Source organism: Manis pentadactyla, chromosome 4 (genome assembly GCF_030020395.1).
Source record: "Manis pentadactyla isolate mManPen7 chromosome 4, mManPen7.hap1, whole genome shotgun sequence".
NCBI classification, from domain to species: Eukaryota; Metazoa; Chordata; class Mammalia; order Pholidota; family Manidae; genus Manis; species Manis pentadactyla.
This window is the reverse complement of record NC_080022.1, coordinates 130,967,548-130,976,220: the sequence shown is the minus strand read 5'-3', so window position 1 is coordinate 130,976,220 and position 8,673 is coordinate 130,967,548. Positions and strand designations below refer to the sequence as shown.

The window sequence follows — 8,673 nt, the reverse complement described above, 5'->3', positions numbered from 1 at the left end:
ATGTAAATTAGTTCAACCATTGTGGAAAGCAGTATGGAGGTTCCTCAGAATGCTCAAAATAGAAATACCATTTGACCCAGGAATTCCACTTCTGAAATTTACCCTAAGAATGCAGCATTCCAGTTTGAAAAAGACAGATGCACCACTATGTTTATCTCTGCACTATTTACAATAGCCAAGATATGGAAGCAACCTAAATGTCCATCAGTAGATGAATGGATAAAGAAGATGTGGTACATATACACAATGGAATATTACTCAGCCATAAGAAAAAAACAGATCCTACCATTTGCAGCAACATGGATGGAGCTAGAGGGTATTATGCTCAGTGAAATAAGCCAGCTGGAGAAAGACAAGTACCAAATGATTTCACTCATCTGTGGAGTATAAGAACAAAGGAAAACTGAAGGAACAAAACAGCAGCAGAATCACAGAACCCAAGGATGGACTAACAGTTACCAAAGGGAAAGGGACTGGGGAGGACGGGTGGGAAGGGAGGGATAAGGGCGGGGAAAAAGAAAGGGGGCCTTACGATTAGCATGTATAGTGTGTGGGGGGCACGGGGAGGGCTGTGCAACATAGAGAAGACAAGTAGTGATTTTACAGCACCTTACTATGTTGATGGACAGTGACTGTGAACGGGGATGTGGGGGGGACTTGGTGAAAGGGGGAACCTGGTAAACGTGATGTCCTTCATGTAATTAGAGATTAATGATACCAAAATAAAATTAATAATAAAAAAAAACTTACTGTAGTTTGGTTTTTGAAAATTACTAATTTTCCCGAAACCTCAGTTTCATTAACAGTAATAGAGTAGCATCTTTTTCTTAACTAGGGACACAAGGAATAGGGAAGAGAATGTAGTGGTGCAGTTAACAAATGGTGACTAGTACACAGTAAGTACTCAACAGATGTTGAGTTGAAAATAATATATGGTGAATAATAATAACTGATGAATACCATATCATAGATAATAACATTTCCTTGGTCAGGCTCAGTACAGAGGCCCAGGGTCAGGTAGATCAATTAAGGTCAGGTAACTCCATCACTTGGTTTCTGAGAAGAGCCCTGGTGGGATTTACAGCTTTGGCCCCATCTCTTGGCCAGAATGCAATGCTGGGAGGACATGCCCAGCAGGCTCATTCTGTCCTCAGATTTCTTCCCCCATGGGGATCAAGGAGAGGGAGCCCAAGCCTTGGATTATGAAGACATTCCTGCATCTCCCTGTGTAAAATGATAATGCCAAACATTCCTGGCATCAAGTAAGGGAATGTGTCCCCCATCCAAGGCTCCTTGTGCCCACACGATTACTAGGTGTCTGTTGATATTAGACTCTGGGGACTGTCTTTAAGATCCTTGTTTTTTTCCCATTTGTCCTTTTGTGTTGAGCATCTGAGTTATACAGGTGATGCAGGGTGCTTCCACCTCCTGGCAGTGACTGTTGCCTTAAAGGAAAGTTTCTCAGTAGACTTAATTTTTTTAGAGCAGTTTAAGGTTCAAAGAAAAATTGAGCAGAAAGTGCACAGAGTTCCCATTATTGCCAGCTGCACCCTCGCCAGCTTTCTCCTCCACTATCAGCACCTCTCAGCAGAGTGACACACTTGTCACAGTTGATGAACCTACACTGACGAGTCATTATCCTCCCAGCTCCACAGTTTGCATTAGAGGTCCCTCCTGGTGTTGTACCTTCCATGGGAGTTGATGTTGTACATCAGCAGTTGCCCCAGGGAAGCCTATCCAAATGAAATGGGCAAGTCTGGTGATGCTAACCTATTTCCAAATGACTTGCTTTGGAAAAGAGCGTATAAGATTGAGGAGAAGTGCAAAAGAAAGAAGGAAAGGCAAGAAGGAAGGAAGAAGACAGAGAAAAGAGAAAGGACTACCCCCTCACCCCCAGTCTGTGAAGCTCTTCACAGATGGAGGTTAGTGATGGTTCTTGCCTAAAATGTCCACGCTCTCCTCCTGGTTCCTAAATCTCCTTCTGCCATCCTGCCGCTGGGCCCTCGTCCTCCCCGAGAAATAACCACCTCTGAAACTTTCCCTTGCAGCTTCTTCTCTCCCACCCCCAATCCTCTAGGGCTACAGGATGAGGCCCCCAAACTGTGATGGGGAAAGTTTTATTTTGATAAAGAAGTCTCAGAAAGGGAGACTGGAACAATTCTGGAGGGATTTTTTTCAGCACCCAAGACAACTTAACTTTAATTGCTCTTGCAAAGTTCTTATAAGGAAATCTAAGCCAGCCTCCTGCTCTGACAGATGAAGCCCGATGGGGAGCTGGCTGCCTCCGGAGCCCCGGGCAACGCTGAGATGTCCTTCCAAACAGGGACCCAAACAGCTGAAGGGCTCCAGTTACCCAAGAGGGGAGTGACAAGGACACTTTGCCAGAAGGAGAAAGGAAAGGAGTGGGGCTAGGGAAGTGGTAGAGAGAAGGACAGAGGAGAGAGGAGGACAAGGTAGGGGGTGGGCGAGAAATGAGTGACCCAGGATGTGTAGGATGCGATGAGCCACAGCTGTTGATCAGCCTGGGGGCAGGGAGCAGAGCATCCTGTCCCTGTCCATACCCCTTGCTGCACTTTGGGGGACTGAGATGGCACTCACTTTGAACCTCAGGGTACGATTGGTGATTTACCAGTGCAAACTACACCCTGCCTATAGTGGAAACCATCCTGGGTGACCCCCACCGCCAGGGTCACTAAGGTCCTTGAATGGCAAGTGGCTCTTATAAATGAAGCTAGCCAACTGCAAGCCAGCACGTGGAGTTTGTCCTAAATCTTTGATTTAGGATTTAAATATGTATTAAGTTTTTTAAAACAGTGAATTAATTGCACGCCCATTTAAACATTTTTATTTTACCTTGTTTTTGCTCATTTGCATTTTCTGAGTTTTTCCGAAATGAATATTGCTTGTGTTGGCAACAATAAAAGTAAATCGTTTTCAATTATAAAAATTGAATTGGTTTGAAAAAATTTACAAACAATTTTTTAAAATTTTGTAGAGAAAGGGGTGAAAGGATACAAATCAAACTGTTAAACTTAGTTAACATGTGGGATGGAGGTGGAATTGGAACAAGAGATGTAAGCTTGTCAACTTTTTAAACTGTCTCTATATTGCTTGACTTGTTAGAATGAATGTGTATTACCTTTGCCATTTTGAAAGTAAATTCCAGGAGGAAAGAAAAATTATTTTAATTTTGCCATGTGTTTTTAAAAAGCAAGGCTGTTTCATTAAGTGAAACACTTTGAATTCACTAATTTCTAATTACATAAAATTTTGTTAACTGAACATTATTTTCTTAACTCTTTAGCAGATTATTTCTGCCAATTTTACTTTATGTCATCCCATCTGACCAAAGGTGAGTTTTGCATTTGTCCCTCGATATTGACCATACAGGTCTTTCTTTCACAAGCAGATGTTTACACCAGATAAACTCAGACACGTGCATTTAATTCAGAGCTTCAATAGCTTAACTTTTCTCAACACTGAAACTTCAAGCTGACCGCAAAATCCGCAAAATCATTTAACAAATATCTATGATCCACCCTCTGGATTTAACAGTTGTCACTTTTCCATATTTGTTTCAGATCCTTAAAAATAATTGCAATAAATAATAATAATAATAATAATGAAATATTACACTTCTTTCTTTCCTGCCTTCATCCCAATAGCTACTGTTCCCTGAAAGTTTCCTGTCCTGTGTTTCAGATTTTTATTTTATGTGTATCCATAAACAACATACACTGTTTAAAAATTTTTAACTGCACCAAAATAGTACAGCACTATATATATAATTACATATATAATTACTGTTTTGCTATCTTTCAATAATTTTTTTTTGGAGATTTATTCACATTGGTATGTGTGGCTCTGGCTCATTCATTTTCATTGTGGTATATCATTCCACTGTATAATTCCACTGCAATTTATTTATCCATTCTCTTACTAATGGACATTTAAGACTTTTCTCATTTTTCTTATTGTAAAAAATGCTTTACCAAACACCCTTCTCCATGACTTCCTGTGCCCTTGAATCAGAACTCACCCCAGGGATTGTCCCAGTGGTCCTTGAAACACCTTTTAAAGTTTAAGAGTGAGAGGGAAAAAAATGTACAAAGTTTCAGGTTTTCTTCAGGAAGTTGGGTTGTAATAAGGATTCTGGATCATTTTGTTTCACCTAAGGATGAATTTTCCACTTCCCTCTCACCACTTTCTCCCAACTTTGAAAACTGGGAAACTTCTTAATCAAAGCCCTGATTATGAAGCATTTGTTGGTCAGAATTCAAAGAACTAACTCCTCCTGAAGCAGAACTGATGAATAGGTTGCTTTTTCCCTCCTTCCTGTCAGAATATTGCATATCCATTTCATGTTAAACGACATCTCAAGATCAACGACCTTATTCAAGAAAGAAAATGTCTTGGTAAGTAGAGTGACAATGAAAAATCCTGAATCCTTACGAGCCAGACTGACGGATGTCCCTACTCTGTTACTTGATGAGCATCCTCTGATGATATTTTTTTCCCTCCTTCGAGGTCAGTTACAGCGTGTGTGTATCAACAGATTCCAGGTGATGGACAGGTCGCTTCATTTTGATCGTCTGTTCGTGTACAGTGACCTGTGGCCTTTCCAGAAGAGGTAAAATAAATCCTCCTGGTGTTGCCCCCTCCTGCCTCCCTCCGGCCCTGTCATATGTCTGTCTTCTCCATCTGAGAGCCACCAAGGATTGACAGAGCCCATGACGATCGGCCACAGCCTGGGACCTGTGGTCACCTGAGCACCTGCTGCAGAGGCGTGCAACACCTGCCCCAGACCTTCCCAAGGCCTCTCAGTGCTGCCCACAGCTAAGCCCTGTGCCCCAAAGTGTGCTGCATGCCTAGAAATGGTATGCAGGATAGACCAAGGGGGCCCACTGCTCACAGTCTGTTGCATTTTATCAGTTACTAATTTTGAGGCATATGTCACCAATGTAATTGCTGAGGCAAGGTTAAAATGAGCATTTCAGTTTAAAAAATCATAGTTTTAAAATAAAAATATTAAGTACGGAAAAGTGCATGTGAATTTGGCAGGTATTGCTCAGATCACATGGAAATGATTAGATTTGGGGCACGTTACCTGAGCCAGAGCTGCCAGGCTGAATGTACTGTATGTCACCGAAGTTACACGAGCAGCACACTTAGGTGGGCATGGCTTTGGGGGCCTCCCTTCATTTCCCTGAGTCTCAGTTTACCTACCTGGAAAATCCAGGAACTGGACTAGATCAGTGATTCACAGCCCTGCCTTCACATTTAATTCACTTAGGGCAAATTTTTAAAATACTGATGCCTGCCATCCTCTCCAGACCAACTCAGTGAACGTCACTGGGGGTTAGGCCAGGCATCTGTATTTCAAAAAAGCTTCTCCAGGTGATTATGTTCTAGCAGGATGGGCCCTAGATACAATGAGGTCTGAGTTTCCTCCCAGATCAACGGATTTTCCTGATCCTGTAGGCAGACTACAAATGCAGAGTGGTTGTTGATTCAGTGACAGTGGAGGAGGCTCATTGCCCCCTGTAGGCTTGGCCACAGCAAGTGTGATAGTTAACTACTGTCCAAGCTTGGTCAGCACTGATCTGGAAGCTCCCTGAGGGTGGGGACTATGTCCTTTATCTGGGTTTTGCCAGTTCTTACCCTGGTGCTTAGTAGAGTGTAAGTGCTCAATAAATATTGGATGAAATAATGAGGGTTGAAGTTCAGGAACATATTTAATCAGGGCATCTAGGATTCATCAAGCAGTTGGAAATTAGTAACCAAACTCTTAAGAGACTAGTTTTTATACCGGAATTCCAGTTTGTTTCCAAAGGGAGCCCTCTGGGTCCAAGAAGTGGAACCACTCTTTGTCCCATTGCAGTCCCTTCTTGGTGAATGGATCAGGAGGTTACTTGGTGAGCACAGAACCAAAGCTGGACCTTCTTATGTGCTATTCCTATTGAGTTCTGATGATCTGGTGGCCTGGCCTCCACTTCTTTAAGGCTATTTTTATGTAAAGAGTCAGGCTCAGTCATCCAGAACCAGAGCAGCTGGAGGACCTCCTGGTGACACATTTTCCAACCTCCCCTTTCCAAATATCCATGCAGACCACCACCCTGCCGTTTACACTTGTTACCACAACACAGTTTCCTAAGTGTCAGATCGTTTTGCACTTGAGTTAGGAGGCTGCCTGCTAATGACATACTTGGGACAGGCACTTTAATCTCCTTGGTAAGGTCACTGCAAATCACTCTGCAAGATGGGTTACTTCAGGAAAGCTGTCCTGTAGACAGCTAATCCCATCCTTCTTGCAAGCTTGACTTACAGAAATGGCATCTGCTGACCTTATGCTTTGGGAGCCGTCTTATTTTGAGGCCTGCAGTGCCTCATCCCCCGTCTACAGTTACCACAACTAAAAATACTTTGGAAGGTGACGAATCTTCAAGGAGACTTTGCAACCTGGACAGTATTTCTTGTGTTTTGGTGCCATAGTCTCAAGGCACTAGCCCTTGTACTGTGCTAAGTTGTATGCTACTTGCTAGACCAATATTTCATGTTATAGTTGATTAGAAGCCAATCTTGATGCTGAGCCTTGTGATTATGTCACCTTTTCCCCACCAACGTGGCCAATAATCATGTTGCCTGTGCTTGCCCTCAGAGCACCATCTGCACGTAGCCCACCTTCCCTGGGCATTATGCTCACACTTCATTTTTCCTATCTGTGAGTGTCATGATGCTCCTACGTGCCACCTCCATCTCCCACCCCCAGTAGCATGATCTGTGAGCTTCCACATAAACCTGACATCAGAGGAACAGAGATGTATTTGTGTTGCCCAGGTACTGGTATGTTTCTACATCCCTGTAAACCATTGATTCAAAGAGCCGTGTGAGTGTGGCTCACGGTCACTCACCTGCAGAGTTTGCCAGTGTCTGATTTGGGGCATACTTTTTTTTAGGCTCCAACACTTGCTGTCCTCCGGTTTTTAGTGTGCTTAAATAAAAGGAAGTGCTTCCATCTTATAAAAATGTAAGAGTAACTCTGAGGACTTGCTCTTATATTAGGGATGCTCTTCTTTAAGGTTCATGTATATTTTTCCTGCCACACTTACAGTCTAATTGGACCACAGAGGATGGATATGCACAAGATTGTGTGTATGTATAGGTACTTGTACACGAATAGAACATGTATGGAAGGATGTACAAGAAATTAGAAACTGATTACTTTAGGAAAGGGGACTGATGAGCTAGGGAAGGAAAGAGACGTTATTTTTTATTTTAAAATCTTTTTGCTATTTTAGACTGCTCCTTCACCCATTAAACAAGAGGTACTATCTGAATGATCATAAGATCTTTAGAGTCCCTTTTCTAAGAGTCTATAATAATTCTCTGGAACTGAGGGTATCTCTTGTACTTTATTTCTTTAATGTCTTTATTAAATTCAACTCCGTTGGTTATATTAGAGATACCTCATTTTTCCAGCATTGCCTGAGAATGAAATTTCCCACAGAGTTCACCAGGTCAATGAATCAAATCCCTTTATATTGTTGAAGTTTGGAATAACTTCTAATGGTATAGTCACATGTTGTTTTACATACCTTCCTATCTTCTTTTTTTTTTTTACAGCTTTATTGAGATATATTTCACATACCTTAACATTCACCTGTAAGAGTCCGGTGGCGGTTAGTATAGTCACAGAGGTGCAGACACCACCATGATCTAATACTAGAACATTTCGCCAAACCCCAAAACCTCCATCCTGTGAAGCAGGCATTCCTTTAAACTATTTCTGTCTATGGATTTGCCTGTTCTGGGCTTGTCACCTACATGGAATCATATAACATGTGGTCTCTTGTTCTTATTCTCTGAAACAGAGTTGAGTTAATAGTATTGTATGTCCTCTTGACAATTTGGGCTTATTATTATTGACAGGATGCTCTGGCAACCTCATGAAATTCTGAGGCAGGAAGGCTCTTTGCCTCCAGATTCCATGGTCTATAAGACGTGCATGACTCTGTCAGGGCTCTGTTGCTCCTTCTTGAATACCTTGCTTTATGACCCTTAACTCTCATTTTAATTATTCCTTTCCCGTCCTCTCATTTTTGCAAAGTTGGACCATTAGTACCTAAAATAGATCAGACCTGAGGTCTCACATCTTCCCTTACCCGGCTCTTAATGTGACTTCACTGTGGGCCTGTTTGGTGTGCTTCACTCCCTCTCTGGGAGTGATGAAACAGGCTGAACTCCTCTTCTTTTATTGCTGTCTTCAGCATCTTGTATCATTCAGTCAGCTAAATTCTATCTTAGAGATAAATCCCCCACAAGGAGTTTATGATCTCTCTAGTTTAAGCAGTGTTAAACCATTTGATTCCTTCTATCCTTCCTCTCGTCTTTCTTAAAATAGTCTGTGGCTCTCCTGTCAAGGACTTTATTGACTTCCCTTTCTCTAAAATTGCATAAGAAGTCTTTCTTTTATTTCCCTTGAAGAGCATGCATAATCAAAACATTCTCGGATTGAACCTCCAGGCAGGCTGGAGCAGAGCAGCCCCTAAGTCAGCAGGGCGCATGTTCTGCCAAGTCCGAGAGCATTTCAATGTGTGGCAGGGAGAGAGGGTTTTTGACATCTAAACTGCCCTGGAAAGCAGAGTCTCTGTATTTTCTGCACCTTTTGGTAGG

At 42.2% G+C, this 8,673-nt stretch overlaps 1 long non-coding RNA gene across 1 annotated transcript; it reads left to right on the top strand.

Annotated features, from left to right (window-relative positions):
* The first annotated feature begins 1,621 nt into the window (after positions 1-1,621).
* On the top strand, positions 1,622-6,067 carry LOC118933449 (uncharacterized). Its single transcript, XR_005033118.2, has 3 exons — positions 1,622-1,922; positions 4,343-4,415; positions 4,528-6,067. It is a non-coding gene; the product is annotated as an uncharacterized LOC118933449 (long non-coding RNA).
* Positions 6,068-8,673: the final 2,606 nt, after the last annotated feature.